At 45.1% G+C, this 19783-nt stretch overlaps 1 protein-coding gene across 1 annotated transcript in view; it reads right to left on the bottom strand.

Moving 5' to 3' along the window:
- The window catches only part of MTBP (MDM2 binding protein), a 181060-nt gene that overhangs the window by 102981 nt on the left and 58296 nt on the right, over window positions 1-19783 (bottom strand). The window lies entirely within an intron of this gene.

Below are 19783 nucleotides of genomic sequence, written 5' to 3'. Positions count from 1 at the left end.
ATAGCACGCCCTAGTTGTAGGTCGCTTGCCTCTTTGATGATGTTCATACAGTCAGGGAGCAAGTTTAGGTAGCCAAACTCTATGACCTCAGGAGCCAAATCGCAAGGCTCAACTGTTGCGGATCTGGGTGCTGAATGTCTCCATGGCTCTGAGTGAGGAGACTGGGCGTGAGGCGCAGCAGTTGGTGAGGCACCACTGAAAGTTCCAGGAACGTGGTGTACCAAGCCTGCCGTGCCCACGTTGGAGCAACCAGGATGAGCGTCATGGAGTGCTGCCGCAGTTTGCGCGCCACTAGCGGTATGAGCGGAGCTGGGGGAAAAGCGTACGCAAATCTGCCTGACCAGTTCATCCATATCGCATTGCCCTGAGACTGTTTTGCGGGAGTGGGAACCTGACGGCGAAGTTTTGGCATTTTGCGTTCTCCTTTGTGGAGAAGAGGTCGATCTCTGGATGACCCCACTGCTGGAAATATGGTTGGAGCACTGAGGGGTGAATCTCCCACTCGTGCATCTGATGACTGTGCCTGCTGAGCAGGTCAGCCATCTGGTTGTCCTTGCCTGGGAGATGTTCCGCCATGAGGAAGATGTTCCTTTGGATGGCCCACTTCCACATGCTCTGGGCTAGGTGAGATAGCTAGCTGCGGGGAGTGTGTGCCTCCCTGTTTCTGGATGTAATACATGGCAGTCATGTTGTCCGTCCGGATCAACGCGACCTTGTTGCACAGGTGCAATTTGAACGCTTTCATTGCCATGAAGATTACCATCAGCTCCAAAAGATTGATATGCATCTTTTGCTGCTGTACCGTCCATAGTCCTTGCACAGTATAATGGAGGACATGCACCCCCCAGCCCTGGAGAGATGCGTCCGTTGTCGGCACTACTTGTGGGACAGGCTCGTGGAACGGTCGTCCACTGCACAGGTTTTGTGTGTTCCACCAATGCAGAGAGTTGTATGCACGACCGGTCACCAACACTAGGTCTTTCAGATGCCCATGAGCCTGGTTCCACTGTCGTGCCAAGCATTCTTGAAGGGGACGCATGTGTAGCCTCGCGTGCGGGACTATGAATATGCAGGAGCCATCATACCGATCAGCTGCATGAATACTTGCGCTGGGAGCGATTGTTGAGGCCTGAATTTCTGAATTTATTAATAAAAAACAAGGGAACCCACTAGGTAACCAAGGACCTGGGGTATCAATTAACCTATGAACAATTGGTCCTTGACAACAAAGAATATGATGTTGTAATAATTATAGGCCACAATGAACTCTATAACAAGAGGAAAGTCCAGCCGGACTTAGAATTTAATTCAATGTATTGAAAATGTACTTAGACGAACAAACAATAAAGCAGTGGGACACAGTCCTGCATCCACGATGCTACACATATAATCAAAACATACAATTACAGTGGTATTTCAGGCAATTAGAGGGCGTGAGCAAAGAGAGTATTTAGCGTACACTTGCTTCACATATGCGGGAAACATACAATTTTGGCATATAATAGTACACTCATTGTTTAACCCACATATTGTGTCGACGGCGTTTCGATCCAATTGTATTAATGGATCATCATCAGGACTTCCAATCTTAGCCTGAATGCAGAAAGCCTCAAGGAGTGGTTATCAGAGTGATGTTTAGACGATGAATTAAAAGGTTTATCTGGAGAATGTACCAAATGAAGATAAGGGTAGGCAGGAATTTGCGGGCAGTGGTTGACGTCTGTAGTATAAGTCTAGTTTCAGGACGCAACCCAAGGAGACAATGGTGGGTCAGGAATACAACCGATAATTTAGCCGCGACTGAGCACCGGTACGGTTGAACGCGGTTCCACTGTGAACCTTAGGAATCCATTTATCGGCATCCCGGCAAAGACTCCTACTTAGGCGAGATGACCATCCACCCTGGCATCGGCTAAATTACCGGTTGTATTCCTGACCCACCATTGTCTCCTTGGGTTAAGTCCTGAAACTAGACTTATACTACAGACGTCAACCACTGCCCGCAAATTCCTTCCTACCCTTATCTTCATTTGGTACATTCTCCTGATAAACCTTTTAATTCACCGTCTAAACATCACTCTGATAACCACTCCTTGAGGCTTTCTGCATTCAGGCTAACATTGGAAGTCCTGATGATGATCCATTAATACAATTGGATCGAAACGCCGTCGACACAATATGTGGGTTAAACAATGAGTGTACTATTATGTGCCAAAATTGTATGTTTCCCGCATATGTGAAGCAAGTGTACGCTAAATACTCTTTGCTCACGCCCTCTAATTGCCTGAAATACCACTGTAATTGTATGTTTTGATTATATGTGTAGCATCGTGGATGCAGGACTGTGTCCCACTGCTTTATTGTTTGTTCGTCTAATTAAGTACATTTTCAATACATTGAATTAAATTCTAAGTCCGGCTGGACTTTCCTCTTGTTATAGAGTTCATTGTGGCCTGAATTTCTGAATTAGCAGCTGCATGCTGTTGACTCTGGCAGAGTTTGGCTGCGCTGTTGCCGTTTGAGTGTTTATTGTCGCCCCTAGGTACTGTTGCACATGAGCGGGCTGAAGGTGTGACTTTTGGTAGTTTAGTGAGAATCCTAGACTGTGTAGGAGGTGAATTGTGCGTGACATGTGGCTGGCACACTGCTGGGCTGACTTTGCTTGAACAAGCCAGTCGTCCAGGTAGGGATAGACATGGATGTGCTGTCTCCGAAGGTGCGCAGCCACAGTTGCTAAGCACTTGGTGAACACTCTGGGGGCAGTGGTGACCCCGAAAGGCAGGACCTTTAATTGGTAATGCTGGTAGTTGATGGTGAATCTGAGATATTTCCTGTGACTTGGGTGAATGGGAATGTGGAAATATGCATCCTTGAGAGTACACCCCTGTACCTTGCTCTTTTACAGGCATGAGTTCTATTGCCCCTTTTTGCAGCATGGAGAGTACTTATTGCTGCAATAAGTGCATGTGCTCTGCAGACATAGGACGGGGCCTTGGGGGTATGTTGGGGGGGTGGAGGTTAGTTCTAGACCATAGCCGTATTGGATAAGTTGTCTCACCCACCTGTCTGTGGTAATGCCTTCCCAGACCGGCAGGAACTGCTGGAGTCTTCCCCCGACAGGTGTTAAATGTTCGGGGGCAGTGACAAGGCGTCACTGTTTGTTGGGAGCGGAGGATCTGGCATTGTTATTTCCACGTCCTCTGCCCTTGGTGCTGTTCCCACGATATCCACCCCTGTTATTCTTGTTATAGGTGGTTTGCGTGCTCCCTTTGTTGTATTGGGTTTGCTGTAAAGCTTGTCCTCTAGAGGCTCCCCTATTACCGGAGCGGCGAAAGGAACTGCCCCGAAACTGCTGTGACTGCAGAGCCCCCATGGATTTTGCCATCTCGGTGTCCTTTTTAATTTTTTCGAGGGTCGAGTCTACATCGGGACCAAAAACGAAGTCAGGGTTAACTGGCTGTTTGAGCAAAGTTGTTTGAATCTCTGGTTTAAACCCAGAGATGCGGAGCCAGGCGTAATGTCTTAACATTACACTAGTGTTAATGGCCCTAGCTGCCGTGTCTGCTGCATCCAGTGCACATTTGATGGATGCATTAGAAATTAACTTCCCCTCCTGTATGATCATTTCTGCTCCCTCTTTGTAAACATCAGGCAGGTGTTGCAACAGCTGTTCTAATGTGTTGTAGTGAGCCCTATCGTATCTAGCCAATAGGGCCTGTGTATTTGAAATCCTCCAAATATTAGCAGCCTGTGCTGCCACCCGCTTTTCTGAAGCCTCCAAGATCTTTGATTCTTTGTCCGGAGGAGGAGCATCACCACTAGTTTGCGAGATTGCCCTCTTGCGAGCATAGGCCACTACGAGGGAGTCCAATGGGAGCTGGCCCTTGATGTAGGTAGGGTCCACAGGCGAAGGTCTATACTTTTTTTCCATCCTTGGGTTGACAACCCTTGCTTTTGTGGGCTCTTTGAAAATGTCCGCAGCATGTTTGAGGACTCCTTTCAGCATAGGCAATGTTTTTGCTGATTTTTCATAGGTGGAGAAAGTATCAAATAGGAAATCTTCTTCCAATGGTTCTGCGTGCATTTCCACGTCATGGTTGAGGGCTGCCCTTTCTATTAAAGCGTTAAACGCCGCCGTGTCTTCAGTAGGCGAGGTTTTGACATTGTAAGACTGAATGTCCGGTGCAGCTTGTGGATCATCAAGGTCTGCAGCATCAGTCCATTGCTGAGGGTCTTCCTGGTCAGTGTCAGTATGATAAGTGAATGCCATCTGACCGTATTCATCACTCACGTCTTCCTCGCTTTGCGTTGGAGAATATGCAACTAGTTGTGAATAACTGTCAACATGTTCAAAGAGAACTGGTGAGGTGGTTGAGTCTTTTTTCCTTTTAAGAGGGATTTGGTACGCCTCCAAGGGATGTTCTGGTGCGATTTTCCGTTTTCTGGATGGTGAGCCTGCCAGATTCCGAGTCGATGAAGAGCTTCGACTGGTTGTCATATGAGGGTTCTTGGAACATAACCCCCTCAGGAGTGGACTTCGAAGGCGCGGACACTCTTTTGGATGTGTCAGTGCTTTTGTGCTGCTCAAGATGTTTGGGTCGAGCCGTTGGTGGCAGACCGTATTTAAGTGGAGGGTGACCCGTGGACGACCCGACCTTCTTAGAGCTTGCCATAGTGTTCGATCCGAGCTGCTTCGGCGGCTCACTAGCATGCTTGTTTCCTTGCGTCGACTCGAGCTTACGGTGCGTAACATGTACGGCCTTGGGCGTTGATGCAATCTGCTGTTTCGGGTCGGGTTTGGTCTTCGACTCGAGAGCTTTGCTCAGTAGCGGTTTGAACGTTGAAATCTTCGGTTCGACAGCCTTTTTGGCCCGGAGACTTTTGGTCTTGTCGCCATGCTTGGGCGTCGACGTCGACTGCGTCGAGGTGACGTGCTTGACTGTAGAGCCTGGCTTCGGCGCTCCGGCCTTTGAGGCGGCGCCCCCTTGCGACCCCGAAGGGCTGCCCACACTCTTCGACTTGACTGGCGTCAATGTGTTTGATGGCGTCGATCCGATGACCACTTTTAGCAGTTTCGGTTTCGGTTTTGGCTCTGTAGGTTTCGGTTTCGATTTTGAAAGATCGACCGATGGCTCCTTTGAAGTATTCTTAGCCGGGCCTGGACGCGGGGCTATAGAATGTGGAGTAAGATCTTGGCTAAGGCCTTCCGGCGATGCCTCGACCTGAGCCGTAGGGAGCGTATTGTCATTATTAGGCCCTGCTACTGCGGTTGGGCCTGGCTCATCACTGGAGTCGTCATCGACGGCCCCGATAGCCTCTGCGTCATCCCCTACCTCGACGACGTCTTCTTCATGGACGTAGTCATCATAGTCTTCGTCCACATCGAAGTTGGAGTCATGCTCCGACGCTGGGTCCGACTGCTGGTCAGGATCTTCTTCGTCGGCGCCTTCCACGTCACCGGCCTCGAAGATGTTATCGGGCTCGGGCGCCGACTTCTGCGCTGATAGTCTTGCTGCGCGTCGAACTCGAAGCGTTTTCTTCGACCGGAACTTTGAGCAGGCCATACAGCTGGCCTCGTCGTGGTCCGGGGATAAACATTTATTGCACACTGGGTGCACATCAATGTGAGGGTATTTAGAGTTGCAGACGGGGCATAGTTTGAACGGACTCCTGTCCATCGTCGTCGTAGTTTGGGCCTCTGGTGTCGAAAGTCAAAGCTGCTTTCGACGTCCTGTTCGAAGAACTGGAGAAAAATAGGCACCGAACGAGACAATACGACGCCCCGAAGGCCTTTTGGCCTTAGTAAAGAGTTATAACAAAGTTTCCGAACTGGAGTCGAGAAAGTTCATCCGAACCCAATGGCGGAAAAAAACAATCTGGGGATGGAGAGGATGCCCATGCGCACTGTAGTCCAGGGGAGGAGCCACCTATCTCGTGATACTTCGAAGACTCTTCCAGGACAACAATGTGCACTCATTCGGACCCAACACTAGGCGGCGATCTATGCACAGATATGAATTCAGCAGCCCACATGCCTCGAACTAGGTTTTACTAATACAGAATTATATAATCTTACCAACCTCGTAAGGGTGAGAGTCTGCATGGACCTCCAGGGATGCACAGTCAGTACTTCCTTCAAGCTGCAGAGCATTTTTGTAAGGGTTGTGTTACTTTACTGAGCTAACTTACTAGCTTTGCATTATAGTGTTGCTGCCACTGTGTACTTTATATTCTGCACTTTGTGGGGGGGCATACTTTATTAATTTTATTTTTAAAAACACGCACCTACCTATACTCTATTTCCCTGGTGGGGGCTATCTCGCCTCCTCCTGAACTGTGGCCCATTCCGCCGCTGCTGTGTGCCGATTGAGCGGAGGGCGTGACGACATTCTGCCAGGCAGGGGCGCGCTATCGGCCATCTATTTCAACCCATGCCGTGGCGGTCGTGCAGCAGACACACTGCTGGCACGCCAAAGGCAAGCCAGTCTGTGCCCATCCGTGCCTGGCCGACGCCAGACCCGCTGACGATTTCATTAACAGCAGGGTCCCTTACCCTCGGAATGATATCCTCGATATTAAGAATAGTCTGAGGCCTTGCAGTCACCTCCCTGATTTTCCATTGGAGGGTCTGTTTTGCTGCTTGAATTGTGGTTTTAACTCTTGGGCGTCCATAGTACCCTTCTGCCTCCCTCCTAGCTCTAGTCCTGAGATCAAACTTTTCAGCCTGAATTGCCGTTCTTTAGCCAAGCATTTCGCAGAAGTATACGACCTGCTACAGGATGAAGGCCCAGACGTCCTCTACCTAACTGAGACATGGTTGTCAGCTGATATGGTGGCTGTACCAGGCCTAGCACTTCACACGGGTTTTAGTATTCGGATTCTCAATAGAGAGTCTGGGGGGGTGGGATAGCAGTTATCTTTAAATCTTGCTACCCATGCACCTTTGTCAAGGAGCCCCTGGCTAGGTGCGAATCTGCACGCTTTGGGATCACCTTCAATGCTAGCTACACCATGTCTGGCCTATTGATCTGTCTCCGGCCAAGGCCCTCTAAGGAGTTTAGGGCTGCACTTATTGAGGCTGTGTGCCCCTTAGCTAGGAGAGCAGCTAACTTTAGCATTGTGGGTGATCTGAATCTTCACTTGGATAACTCTCAGGATATTGATAGGGTCAACTTTCTGGCTAATCTTGCGGCATGTCAGTTATCTCAACTGGTACGGGGCCCCACGCACTCTGCGGGTCATTTACTGAACACAGTTTTTTCCAACTTTTCGCTCCTGAGCATCCACACCCCTATATCTCAAACATGGCCGATAGATAATTGTCGGACTGGATTCTCCATTCTTTGGACTCTCATCCCGGTAAACCGGGTCAAAAAGTCGTACTAAGAAATCCAATCCTCGGTACAATGCCAAGCTTACATCCCTGTGGAAGGTGTACAAAAAGCTGGAGAGAGCTTAGTGAAGGGACTACAACCCTAATTTGAAGGGGTGTTATCAGGAAGCCATTAAGAAATACCACAGGGCTATCCAGACTGAACGGGCATCCTACTATGCGGCCAAGATCAGGAGCAGTAATAACCCCTCCTAAAGTATCTTTTCGATACTGATAGCTCTTAAATCATCAACAGCCCGAAATACGACCGTAATGTTGTCAGATAAGCAATTTGAGGCGCTTGCCTCCTTTGTTGAGAAGGTAGAAACTAAGTATAAGTCCTTCCCTCAGACAGTGTTATGTTCCGATTGTGTGACTAGAACCCCGTCTATGCATACTCTGTCTGGCTTCCCGCAAATCTCACAAAAGGAGTTGTCTGTGCTCTGTAGCAAGATGAAGTCTGGTCACCGATCCACTGAAGCCGGACCAACTTATGAAGATCCTACCTGTGCTCCTTTCTCCCTTGAGCCAGGTGATCAATCTGTCTATCTATGGCAGTTGTCCCCAGCTCATGGAGGAAAGCCAGGGAGGTCCCCCTGCTAAAAAAAACTAATCTTGATGCAGCAAACCAGAGAGTTTCGGTCCCATCTCCCTCCTACCCTGGGTCTCTAAAAGGCCTATATTAATTCTATCTTGACGGGCGTGCCGCAGGGCTCAGCCTTGAGCCCAACCCTCTTTAATCATTATGTACAACCGCTAGCTACGCTGGCAAAGAGCAGAGGGCTCACAGCTGTGTCCTATGCAGATGACACTCAGTTGGTAGCAACACTCCCGGACGATCCAACCAGGGACGCATCTGAGTTAAGGAGCGCCCGGGAGGCCATTGGGGAGTGGATGACTGCCAACTGTCTCCAGTTCAACGCTAGCAAGTCAGAGGTTTTGCTGGTAAGTAAAGACACTGAGCTGTGGAGTGAGCACTGGTGGCCTGCCACTTTGGGGCATGCACCCGCCACCAAAAAGGTGGTAAAAATCCTGGGCGTCTGGTTAGACACTGCCCTCAGCTTCCAGACACAAACCAAGAAGGTGGCAGGGACCGGTTTCGGTATATTGCGTGGGCTCAAACCTCTGTTAGGGTTTTTTGACCCCTCCATCAGCCAGGTTATTGTTCAGGCTTCTATGTTGTCAAGACTGGACTATGCCAGCTCAGTTTATCTTGGGGTCTAATAAAACTGAAATCTTGCAACTGCAAAGTGTTCAGAATGTTGCGGCAAGAACTCTTCTTCGCCTGCCTTGCTCTGCGTCTAGTGCCATTTGTCGGCTTCATTGGTTGCCTATGGCCAAACGTATAGAGTTTAAGTCCCTCTCTATCGCCTTTAAATTCATGAACTCTTCCTCCCCAGTTGTCCTGGCCAACTTGCTTGTACCATACACTCCTCTCCGTCAACTTCGGTCAACGGGACAACATCTGGCAGTCATCCCTAGAGTGAGGAGGATACGCGCTGGGGGCGTTCCTTCCGCACATTGGCTTCCAACTTTGGAACACCCTTCCCTTCTCCATCCGCAATTTGAAGAATTATCTGGCTTTTTGGAAAGCAATTAAACATACCTCTTCCCTCCGTTGTAGGCCTCTTGCGTTGTTGGGGGCGTTACAAGTTTTCTACCGTCGGCGCCAGGACGCCGTTCTGCTGGGGAAGCTTTGCGCTTAATAAACTGTATAACAGTGTGATGGATCTCTGCCAGGGGATACCTTCAAGTGAGATAGGCTGCCTCGGCCCAAGTTCTTAGGCAAGTATGTTGAACATATATTTCAAAAATTTGCCACCTTGGCATAGGAACGTGAACAGAAAGGAGGGCTCCTTAAGACATGCCCTACAAGTTGCAAAAATGAAAAACACTGCCAATGCCTTAGTATTTAAATAGTAAAGAAATCAATGCCAAAAACATGTGTTTAGTTTTATACAAAACTGAATAATTGAGTAAAGCAAAATGAAGGTAAATCTTGAAAAGGAGCATTAGGAATGCACAATTTTGATTAGATATTATTTTGCCTATATGCTGTTTGGATGTGGAATGTTAGTTTACGGCAGTGAGAGACCTAAATTTACATTAAACAATTATGCATTTAAATCACATTTACAATCCGATGCACAGTGATCCAGGTGTTAATGCAGAAATCCACTGTTCTCATACATCAGGCAGACTTAAGACACTGAAAATGTATCTGTGTTCCAGGCCATAATTAATCAATTCAGATAAATGTGAATATTAAGGCTAACATCTGCATTCGCTTGAGGGGATGGGGTGAGGGGGACGGGGGTGGGGAGGGGGGTAGGGTGAAAAACCTAATAGATTCACTAGTGCTATGTAGCTTCAATGAGGTCCCACAAACTTTCTTCAGCACATTTACAAAGTCCCAAAGTCCAGGCCATAAACAATGCTTTGAATGTTCGATCCAGAGGAGACACCTACTTTTGGTACAGTAATTTAGCATCGTTTTCTAGAGGAATCATGCAAGATGATGTGGAGGTCTTCTCTGATGCAATGCCACCAGACACTATGTAGGATGGGTTAAATATTTCTTCCTTGGAGCACAATCTCATACGAACGCTCCTATTCACCAAATGGGCACAACGTGGCATTAGCCAGAATTCACTTTCAGTGGAAGGCAGAATATGGACCACAGTGATACCCTTAAGTAGGGAGGGAGGTCCTACCTTCCTATCCATACAGCGTCATTAAGAATCCACTGACAAACTTGGATGAAAGAAAGAGGAAAATGGGAAGGCATCCAGGCAATGCAGTAAGTTAACCTCATGGAGTCAGTACTGGGGGTGGAGTTAACAAGTATAGTAAAATCAGGGTAGAAGCAGGTTCTACATAATGAGTTCCTTGCATAAACCTCACACAAGCATAGACCATGGTTCTGTCCTAGTTGTCTAATACTGAAGATAGGCACTGTTGAATTGTCAGAGGCGACAATTAAGAGCAAAGAACATGGTTTATTATGGGGTAGTATTTACCTCAACAACATAGGAAAAACAGTCCTGATGAGATTTGAATGGTCTTTGAAACCTGATCATATGATACCCAAGATGTGGGGTACATGGCGTAGGGCACAAGGAGATAGATAGCCATAGACTCACACAATGAGTGGTTTCCAGCAAAGTTATAGCCAAAGACCATTCCTAGGGCTCTAGGAGAATGCCTGCTTTGATTGTAGCTAAGTGGAAAATGCCTGTGCTGGACCCAACATCCTTGGCATGGTTTTCCCCACCTTTTGTGCCTCCATCCTCCTGTTTTTCCAACCTCGTTTTTGCTGGCAGTAGGACTCTGCACACTTTACCACTGCTAAGCAGTGCTAAAGTGCATGCTCTGTCCTTTAAACATGGTAACATTAGCTTACACCCAATTGTCACATTGGATTTACCAGTGACTCCCTAGTAAAGTGGTACTATTAGTACCAAGGGCCTGTAAATTAAATGCTACTAGTGGGCCTGCAGCGCTCATTGTGCCACCCACTTAAGTAGCCCTTTTAAACAGGTCACAGGCCTGCCATTGCTGAGTGTGCAGTTTTAAATGCCATTTCGACCTGGCATGATAAACCTGCCATTGCAGCCTGTGCAGTTTTAAATGCCATTTCAACCTGACATGATAAACTTATTGCCAGGAACCAAACCTCCCTTTTTAGTACATTTATGTCATACCTAAGGTAGGCCCTAAACAGCCCACAAGGCAGGGCGCAGCGCATTAAAAAGTTGGACATGCAGACTCCCGCACAGGTGAAAGATCTGAGCAGAGATGGAGGTAAAGACAGCAGAAGAGAACCGGGGGAAAAAAAAAACAGGTGACGATGGTGGTGTGGCAAAAAAACCAAAGGCTAACACTGGAACTTGGAACAACACTAGAGGTAAAAAAAACTGTGGCAGTAAGTTCCTGTATGCAGAGAAATAGTATAGTTGTTTTTTTTCTCCAGTAAACCAGAGTGAAGCAGCTAAGAAAGGCACATCAATGGAGGAACCTGGGGGTAGTATTAGTATAAGTCTAGGAGAGGTCTACACGGCACACCCAGGGGACCCAATAGTAATTTTGCCTCAGACAGCCCAGACAGTCACACCTGTAGACACTGTACAGTGGAGCGAGCTGGTAGAGACAGAGATAGAAGCAGAGGCTATCAATAATCAAAAAAACCCGGATAGCCTAATAGTTTAAAATATACCTGTTTCTTCTATTACCTCTAATGACGGAAAGCCAGAGAAAACTGATGGAGACGCAGAAAGAGATGCCAGAACATATACATACACAATTGGATAAAAGAGCTGACCAAATAACAACTGAGATTCTGGTCCCAAGAGGCTACAGCAAGCAGTGGTCCTAGTGGTCCCGAAGAAACTATCGACAATTTTTTCTCAGGATCAAAAGGCACTCCCTCGTGGCTAGAGGAGAGTGAAAGAGGCGACACATCAGATCTAAGCTTAATTTCAAGCTCCGAGGCTAAGAGAGGTCCTTCGCGGGAAAGGGCGACAGCCACAAGAAAGAAAAGGCTATCACGCTGACAAAGGGACACGCATTCCCAGGAAAGAGCGGGTGTTGGACAAAAGTTGACTAGTGGTTTGAATCCTGAACCTGTTCTGAGATGGGATTACTCGGCCACACGAAATGTATATCCGGAGCAGCCACAACAGGGGGGAAGGTTCAAGAGAGACCTCCTCACTACAGCTCATCTTGGGGTCAATTAAGCAGGTGCAAGATGAAATTAAGGCGGAGGGTAAAAAGAATAGACTGGCAAATAAGAACCTGCAGGGTGCAATCAGGAAAGTGGCTAAAATATGTACGGACACAAATGCAAGGGTGGCCCAGCTAGAGGAATGGGTCAGCATCCTAGAAGATAGCCGGGATAAAGAAACAACATCCAGGAGTGGCGGCGTGAAATTGATGACAGATGTCCAATGGAAGCTGGAAGAGTTAGAAAATCGGCAACGCCGCAACAACTTGAGGATTCTGGGTATTGATGAAAAGGCCGAAGGAGAGGATATCAAGGCCTATGTAGTAAAACTGATGAAAGGGGCATTCCCAGAGCTGAGCCACTGGGACTGGGAGAAAGAAAATCCAGAGGGTTCACAGATTTCCCATGATGACAAAAAAGAATCCACCCACATCGCAAGATGGAACCCCTAGACCGAGAGCGATTTCAATATACTTCGGTAACTTTTTATTAAAGGAAGGGGTATATTCCAAGGAACGGCCTTACTCAAAACGCTCATTTGAGTCCCAAACTTTCTTTACAACTCCGGATTTCTGTCACTCAACGGTTGAAAGGCGGTGGAGACTACAAGAATTGATAGAGTCATGTCAACAGATGGGACTTCAAGCCTATTTAATGAACCCTGCAAGGCTCAAAATTATTTACAAAAACATTACCAGAGTTTTCACCTTCGGAAATACAAGCTAGAGAATATATGGACTCATTAAAACCAGGAATTCCGGTTGCAAGAACCTGAAGAACTTCTGACCAGGAATATTTTCTTCTCTTCTGCCTTTGTGTGTCTCTTGATCTGGTGACTCTCGTTATCTCTCTCTAATAATATGTAATTGGAGCACGAAGGGAGAAAGGTATAGACTTCGATATGGATTATTAATTAATGGTTTTCCTCTCTGTAATACAATTGGTGTGAATATCACTGGGTAGGGGGCTAAAAAGCCGGGAACAATATTAGGTTAGGTGGTTAAAAAGCACAGATATATATTAGATGATGTTAGGGTGACGGAGGGAGGTCGACTGCCGGACACTAGCACAGAAGCCCTAAGCCTGCTTGCCTCATTGGGTGGAGGGGGGGTGGGGGGATGGATGAGAGGTGGGGGGGTTGGGTGGGTCACTTGGGAAAAAAGGGGGAAAAACTCATCAGAAAAGAAAAGAACTCAGATATGGATATAAGGGGAGGGGAGCGCAGAAGACAAATCGGACATATAGGAAGTGGAACATAGAAGCAAAGAAAATGTATGCGTATAGTCACAATTAATGTGTGTGGTTTAAATGATGCAAGAAAAAGAAGAGATTTGAAAGAATATTTTAAGACACTGCAAGCTGATTTAATTTGTGTTCAGGAAACGCATGTTGAGATCTCACAGAAATTTTTACTGGAACTACTGGGGTATAAATTATTGACCTGTACGACTCAGGGGACTAAAACTCGTGGGGTAGCGATATTGGCAAGAGGAAATACCGTTATATTGAAAAAACAACAGGCAGATAAATATGGCAGATGGGTCATAGCAGAGTGCCAAATGCAAGATTTTAACTTCACATTATGCTCTATTTATGCACCCACAGCGGATGATCTGGAGACCCTTAACCACATAAACTCTCAGTTGCCCAATTGGTCTCTCCCCATTATATTGTGTGGCGATCTGAATATAAATGGCCCTAATGGGCTGTGGAAAAATGATCCCGGCAGGTTTAATGGCAAAAAGAAAAAAGTCAAAGAGCTCTGATACAGCTTATGCAGGATAATGGGCTGATAGATATTTGGGAACAGATAGTCGGAGGGGGAGGCAGCACATAATATTCGGCTCCCCACAAAATTTTGGCGCGTTTGGATTATTTTTTGGTTTCTCCCTCACCGATACCGATGGTGAGGATTAAAAAAATGCCCAGACTGATGTCAGATCACAATCCACTCTCTATGGAAATCTCTACATTAAATTCACGGAAAGGCACAACTAGTTGGACATTTGAGAGAGCTTTACTGCAGGATGCAAATTATATTACCCACATGGAATGCTGGCTCAGGGAATTCTTGGAGATTAATAGGGGTACGGCAATACCAGCACGAGTGTGGGATGCCCTGAAGGCAGGTATAAGGGGGGAAACCATAAGTTATTCTCTTAGACGGAGTAAGTTGGAAAAGGAAGCTACAGAGAAGAAGATAAATTTAGTAGCGAAGTTAGAGGAAGAGCTGGTTAATATTATAAGAGTCAAAGGGACGTAACAAGAGCTACGCAAAACATAGCTAAGGCGGCAGTAGGCGAAATATACGCTTTAAAGGCAGCAGAAAAATACCTAGCCAGGAGGGAAGAGCAATAGGAGTATAGCGAACAAGTCGGACGAATCCTAGCAATAAGAACACGACAGGCAGCTACTAGGGGGCAGATAACTGAAATGATCACGGAGGCAGGGATAGCAGTAAAAACACCAAAGGAAATCTGCTCAGTTTTTCATAATTTTTATAAGAAATTATACCGCCAGGAAAGTGGGGCAAGGCCAAACGTAGCGGAAATCGAAGAGTATTTAGAGGCTGCCGCAGTAGATTGGCTTACAGAGGATGATAAAAATATCTTGGAGGTAAATTTGACCCCAGAAGAAATACAAAGGGCTTTTAAGGATCACCCCTCGGGGAAAGCAGTGGGACCCGACTTAATACCGCTCGAATTTTATAAAAAAATGTTTTTATTTTAGAAGCAGATATTAATATACTTATGGTTTCAATACAAAATGGAGCTGCACCGCCGGAGTCTTGGGGAGAAGCGTCAATGGTGGTTTTTCTTAAGAAACACAAAATTTCTACTGATCCTGGCTCATACAGACCAATTAACCTGATGAACAGTGACACCAAGGCTTATTCTAAAGCCATGGCTAATCGATTGAGTTTGGTAATTGGCAAGGTAGTTTCACCTTGGCAGCATGGGTTTATCCCGGGGAGGGGCACCGCTGATCATATTAGAAGGGTATTTACTCTGTTTGATGGCACGGCAGCCTCACGAGACCCTATGTCCTTAATATTGTTGGATGCTGCAAAAGCCTTTGATAGGGTCTCGTGGGGATTTTTGTGGGCAACAATGAGTAAAATCAATTTCGGGAAAATATGTATAGGAGCGCTAAAAGCCCTATATAGGAGCCCGGGTATCAGGCTGAGAGTAGCGGGGGGAGCAGAGTGAGGTAATCAAATTGAACGCGGAACTAGGCAAGGGTGCCCCTGCTCCCCGTTACTTTTTGCTCTTTACATACTCATTTATAAGACGCATAGAAATGAATAAGAATATCTTCCCAATTGTTCTGAATGAATATGAGACCAAAATCCTGGGATACGCGGATGATTAAGCAGTCACATCATTAGTACCTGTCATAGCGCTAGGGGAAATTGAGAAAGAGGCAAAAAGATATGGGCGCCTGTCAGGGTATAAACTAAACCAAGGGAAAACACAAGTTGTCGTAAATCAATTTGTTACGATAAATGACGAGAGGGTCACAAAGGCTGCTATATATCTGGGTATTACTATAATGTCAGATTTGTCTAAGTTTGTGGAGAAAGACTTGACCCCCGTGATCAGAAAGGCTAAATAAGATTTAGATAGGATGGACAATTTACACCTAACTATTATCGGACAATGCAACGTTATAAAGATGTCGTTTTTGCCCAAGATTTTATATTTTTTTCGCACAATCCCATTAATATTTAGTAACAATTGGTTTAAGGAAATTGAGGGGCTTTGCAATCGATTTATATGGGCTAAGGGTAAAACTCGAAGGGCTATAAAACTGTTAGCACTTTCTAAAGACCGGGGGGGCCTAGCAGTACCCGACTTCAAGGCCTATTATCTTCCTGCAGCCCTACAATATTTTAGAGGACTTCTAGGCGAGAACACGAATGATATTTGGAGGGGTAGTGCTGGCATTCCGGATATATATGATTTGCTGGTCCTGGATTCTAATAAGGGACTTCTTACATTTTAGGAATTAAATTACTATAAAAGAACGAAGTTCAAGGTTTTGAGCGCTCCCATCTCAGTTTGGTCTATTGTCAGGAAAAAAATCAAACTAGGAAGAATGAATTTTTATACTCCTTTGTATATGAATGAGTTACTTCCAGAGGTGTTCCATGATCAAGTGATGAAGCGTTGGGATAATCTCGGCGTTGGGACAATAGGAGATGTAACGGACGAATCTGGCTTAATTTCATTTGAAGGGCGCAGCAGCTATACGGTCTAAATCGTAGGGATTTTTTTTAAATACTTACAGATAAGATCAGTCTTACAAAGAAAACAAGCGGGGAATTGCAAATTTAAAAGGGCAGAGTTGATGGAGTTTGTTGGAGATGAGGAGGGCTGCTCAATCTCACAACTTTATGGGACAATATGTCAGTATAACAATGATGACAGGGTAAAGATATTTGATAAATGGAGAACTAAATTAAATCTAGCTGGAAATGAGGGTGAAAAATCACTTAAGCTTGCAAACACTATTTTAAAAGTTGCAAATTTGCAGGCACAGTACTATAAGACTATGTATGAATTGTATTATACACAGCACAGAATAGCCCGTTTGGGGGGGGGGAACGAGTGGGATACTCTGTTCAAGATGCCAAAGTTCACAGGCAGACACAATACATATGTTTGCATCTTATCCTAACCTAGACCCCTTTAAACAAGCAATAGAAAAAAAATTCAGGAGGAATTGGGGATTTTTGTCAAGCTCACCAATGAGGTTATGGTCCTTGGGGTAGCGAAAGAGGGGCAGGTGATACCCCAACAAGAATTTATGTTTATTGCAATGACGTTGAGCCGGCTATGTATTGCAACGGTATGGAAAGACCCTAATCCTCAGTCATTCCATCAATGGCTCTCGAAGCTGTTAGCTATTTATACTCTGGAGAAAGCTCTGTACGAGAAAAAAGGTTTGAAAGCAAAGCAGCTTGGTAAAAGGGCTTGGGCCCCGGTTGAAAAATGCAAATCAAGACTAGATGATTAATGTTTATATAGACAGGATAATAGCTGATCTTGCTAATATTGTTTGATTCCCACCCCTATGTTCTCTCTCTGTTATTTATCTAGTCTTTACAACTCTTCTCTCTTGAATATCCCTTTATATTATTTTTGGTATCTTGTTGTCTGATTTGAGATATTAAGTTCCAAATGTAGAACATACGTTGTATTATATATATATATATATATATATATATATATATATATATATATATATATATATATATATATATATATATATTGATCAATTGCTGAAATTTTATTATCTGATGAATAAAAACAAAAAAACAAAAATTTAAAAAAAAGTTGGACATGCACTTTTAAATCTTACATGTCCTGGGAATGAAAAAAACATTTGTTTTTAATAATTGAGGCCTACCTCTCCCTTAGGAGAGCATTAGGTTAACCTATTACGTGTAATAAATTAAAGCTTTCAATTGGGAGCAGGTTGGAATGTAGAGTTTGGTGGCTAAAGAATTTTAAGTTAAAATCCTCTTTAATGGTAAAGTTGTTTTTATGTCACAATTCTGTCTAAGAAAAAGGACTGGACCAGTATCTTGAACGCAGGACCTCCATAGTGCCTCCATGCACTAGTTGGCTGGCCTCCTGATCAAAGCCTCAGTTAAGAAAAGGCTCACCCACCTTGAACCCAGCACCTAGACTCTCTCTGCTGTGAGTCCTACCCCCCAGCTGGTGCCACCCCAGTCCTGGTTCCTTGGATGTAAGCCTGAAGGAGCTCTGCAAGTCAAGCTGTAGTCTTTTTAAGCAGAACCAACGTAGAGCGACGCCTTTGCATCTCAAGCCCCTTATGGTCTGCATACTCGATGACACAGGACTCTCAGCCCGCAGCTCCTCTGTACTGCTGATGTGCGACACATCCCCAACATGGGATCTGGCAACGTTTCGCAAACCTGTATTCAAGGAACTTTGTTGAGCTGGGCTAACTCGGTCCCTGTAGCCTGCCAACGCTCCATCGCAGTTAACCTGAACTTTGACTTTGTCCCAGTCTGGTGCAACCAAATAAAAGTTGGCATCTCTTTTAGTCAGTCATATAGAATCAGAAAGAAGCCAGGGCCAGACACAGGAAAACTGGCAGAAGAGACTAAAGAAGATTAAATGAACAGGATCAGCAAGAGTAACAGTGCAGAGCCTTTGGAGTGAAAAATAACAAGCATTGGCATAGTCAATAGGTCTTGCCTTTGGGACCTTATAAGTGTTTAGCTATGCAACAGTTGTTGATGCACCAAGGATATTGTGCTGCATAACTAAATACTTTTAAGGTCCCAAAAGCGAGACCTATTGGCTACGCCAATGCTGGTTTATTTCAGGACTTTATCCATTTACAAAAAGTACTGCAAGCAGGAAAAAAATAGTGGAAGGAAATGCACGGGGCAGGAAACAGATGGAAAAAAGCATCTGCAATGCAATAGGTCTTACATTTTCAAAACGTTGACCTATTGGTATTGTAAAGGTCAATGCATTTTATTATTGAGGTTTTTTAAACACATAAATTGAAGGCATTGTCATTTACAATGCCAATAGCTCAAAATTTCGCAAATGCCAGACCTATTGCATTGCAAATGCTTGCTTTTTTAGTAGTAACTTACACTTGTAAGTTAGGCTCCACACCCTTTTCCAGGCAGTGTAGACATGTAAGTCTACACTTTTGAGTACATTTTGTGAAAAACCCAAAGTAGTAAAGTTACTAAAAAGTGTTAAAATAAATGTACATATGTAAATTACTCACAAGTGTAACTTCTCTTTGTAAATAACCCAGATGAAAGATAAAATTGCGAAACAGGAGAGCTAGTTTCAGCTAAGTGTGAATAAAAATCAGTATTGTTTAAATATTGTTAAATACGTTTAAAATTCACTTTAAAAAAAGAATATATATTAACCTTACAATGGCCTAAACAAAATGGGTCGTCAAGGTTTGGGGAGAAGACCTGTCTTCAGAAAGGCTAGAGCTGCCGACTTGAAACTAGGGAACCAAGTTAGAATCCCGGGCACGGCTAATCTTCCTGTGATTCTGGGAAAATCACTTAATCGAACTGTGACACATTTTTTTTACAAATAAAATAATGTCCGAGGTCTGGCTCTCAAGTAAAGCGCTCAACTGCAACTGGTCCCAGTTCGCACAACATAATACTACAAAAATAAATGGAGTGTTATACTGGGGTATCATTATTCCCTGTGCATTTCCAAGCTGCCGAAATACACAGCAGGTAAAAAGGATACGGCACAATTTATAACTGGCCAAGCGTTGACAATGATTATTCCTGGGCAAAGCACAAACAGAAAATAAGTGGTGTCACTGTACATCTGTGTATCTGCCCAGACCCGACAGCTGTTTATTCGTACTCCTATCGACAGCACTTTTCCCTCTCACACAAAGAAGCTCCTTCAAAGCAAAAAAAATGCAAACCGAAGCAGCTGTTACTAAGGAAACGGGCACGGAGAGCTCGCGGTTCGCTTTCAATAGTTTTGGTAAGCCTATTTTGCCGTCTCCCTCGATAATTTTGCGTGTTTAATTAATAAGGAACTGGAAGTTGCTCAATAATTGTGTGTAAGTCGTATCTTGCTTCTGCAAAGCTATCGGGAATCAAACAATGGCGGACGCTGGTTCGGGGGCGAACGCCTGGTGCTGCCTTCTTT

This window comes from Lissotriton vulgaris, chromosome 4_1 (assembly GCF_964263255.1).
Source record: "Lissotriton vulgaris chromosome 4_1, aLisVul1.2, whole genome shotgun sequence".
NCBI classification, from domain to species: domain Eukaryota; kingdom Metazoa; phylum Chordata; class Amphibia; order Caudata; family Salamandridae; genus Lissotriton; species Lissotriton vulgaris.
This window is presented reverse-complemented; position numbering and strand designations above follow the sequence as displayed.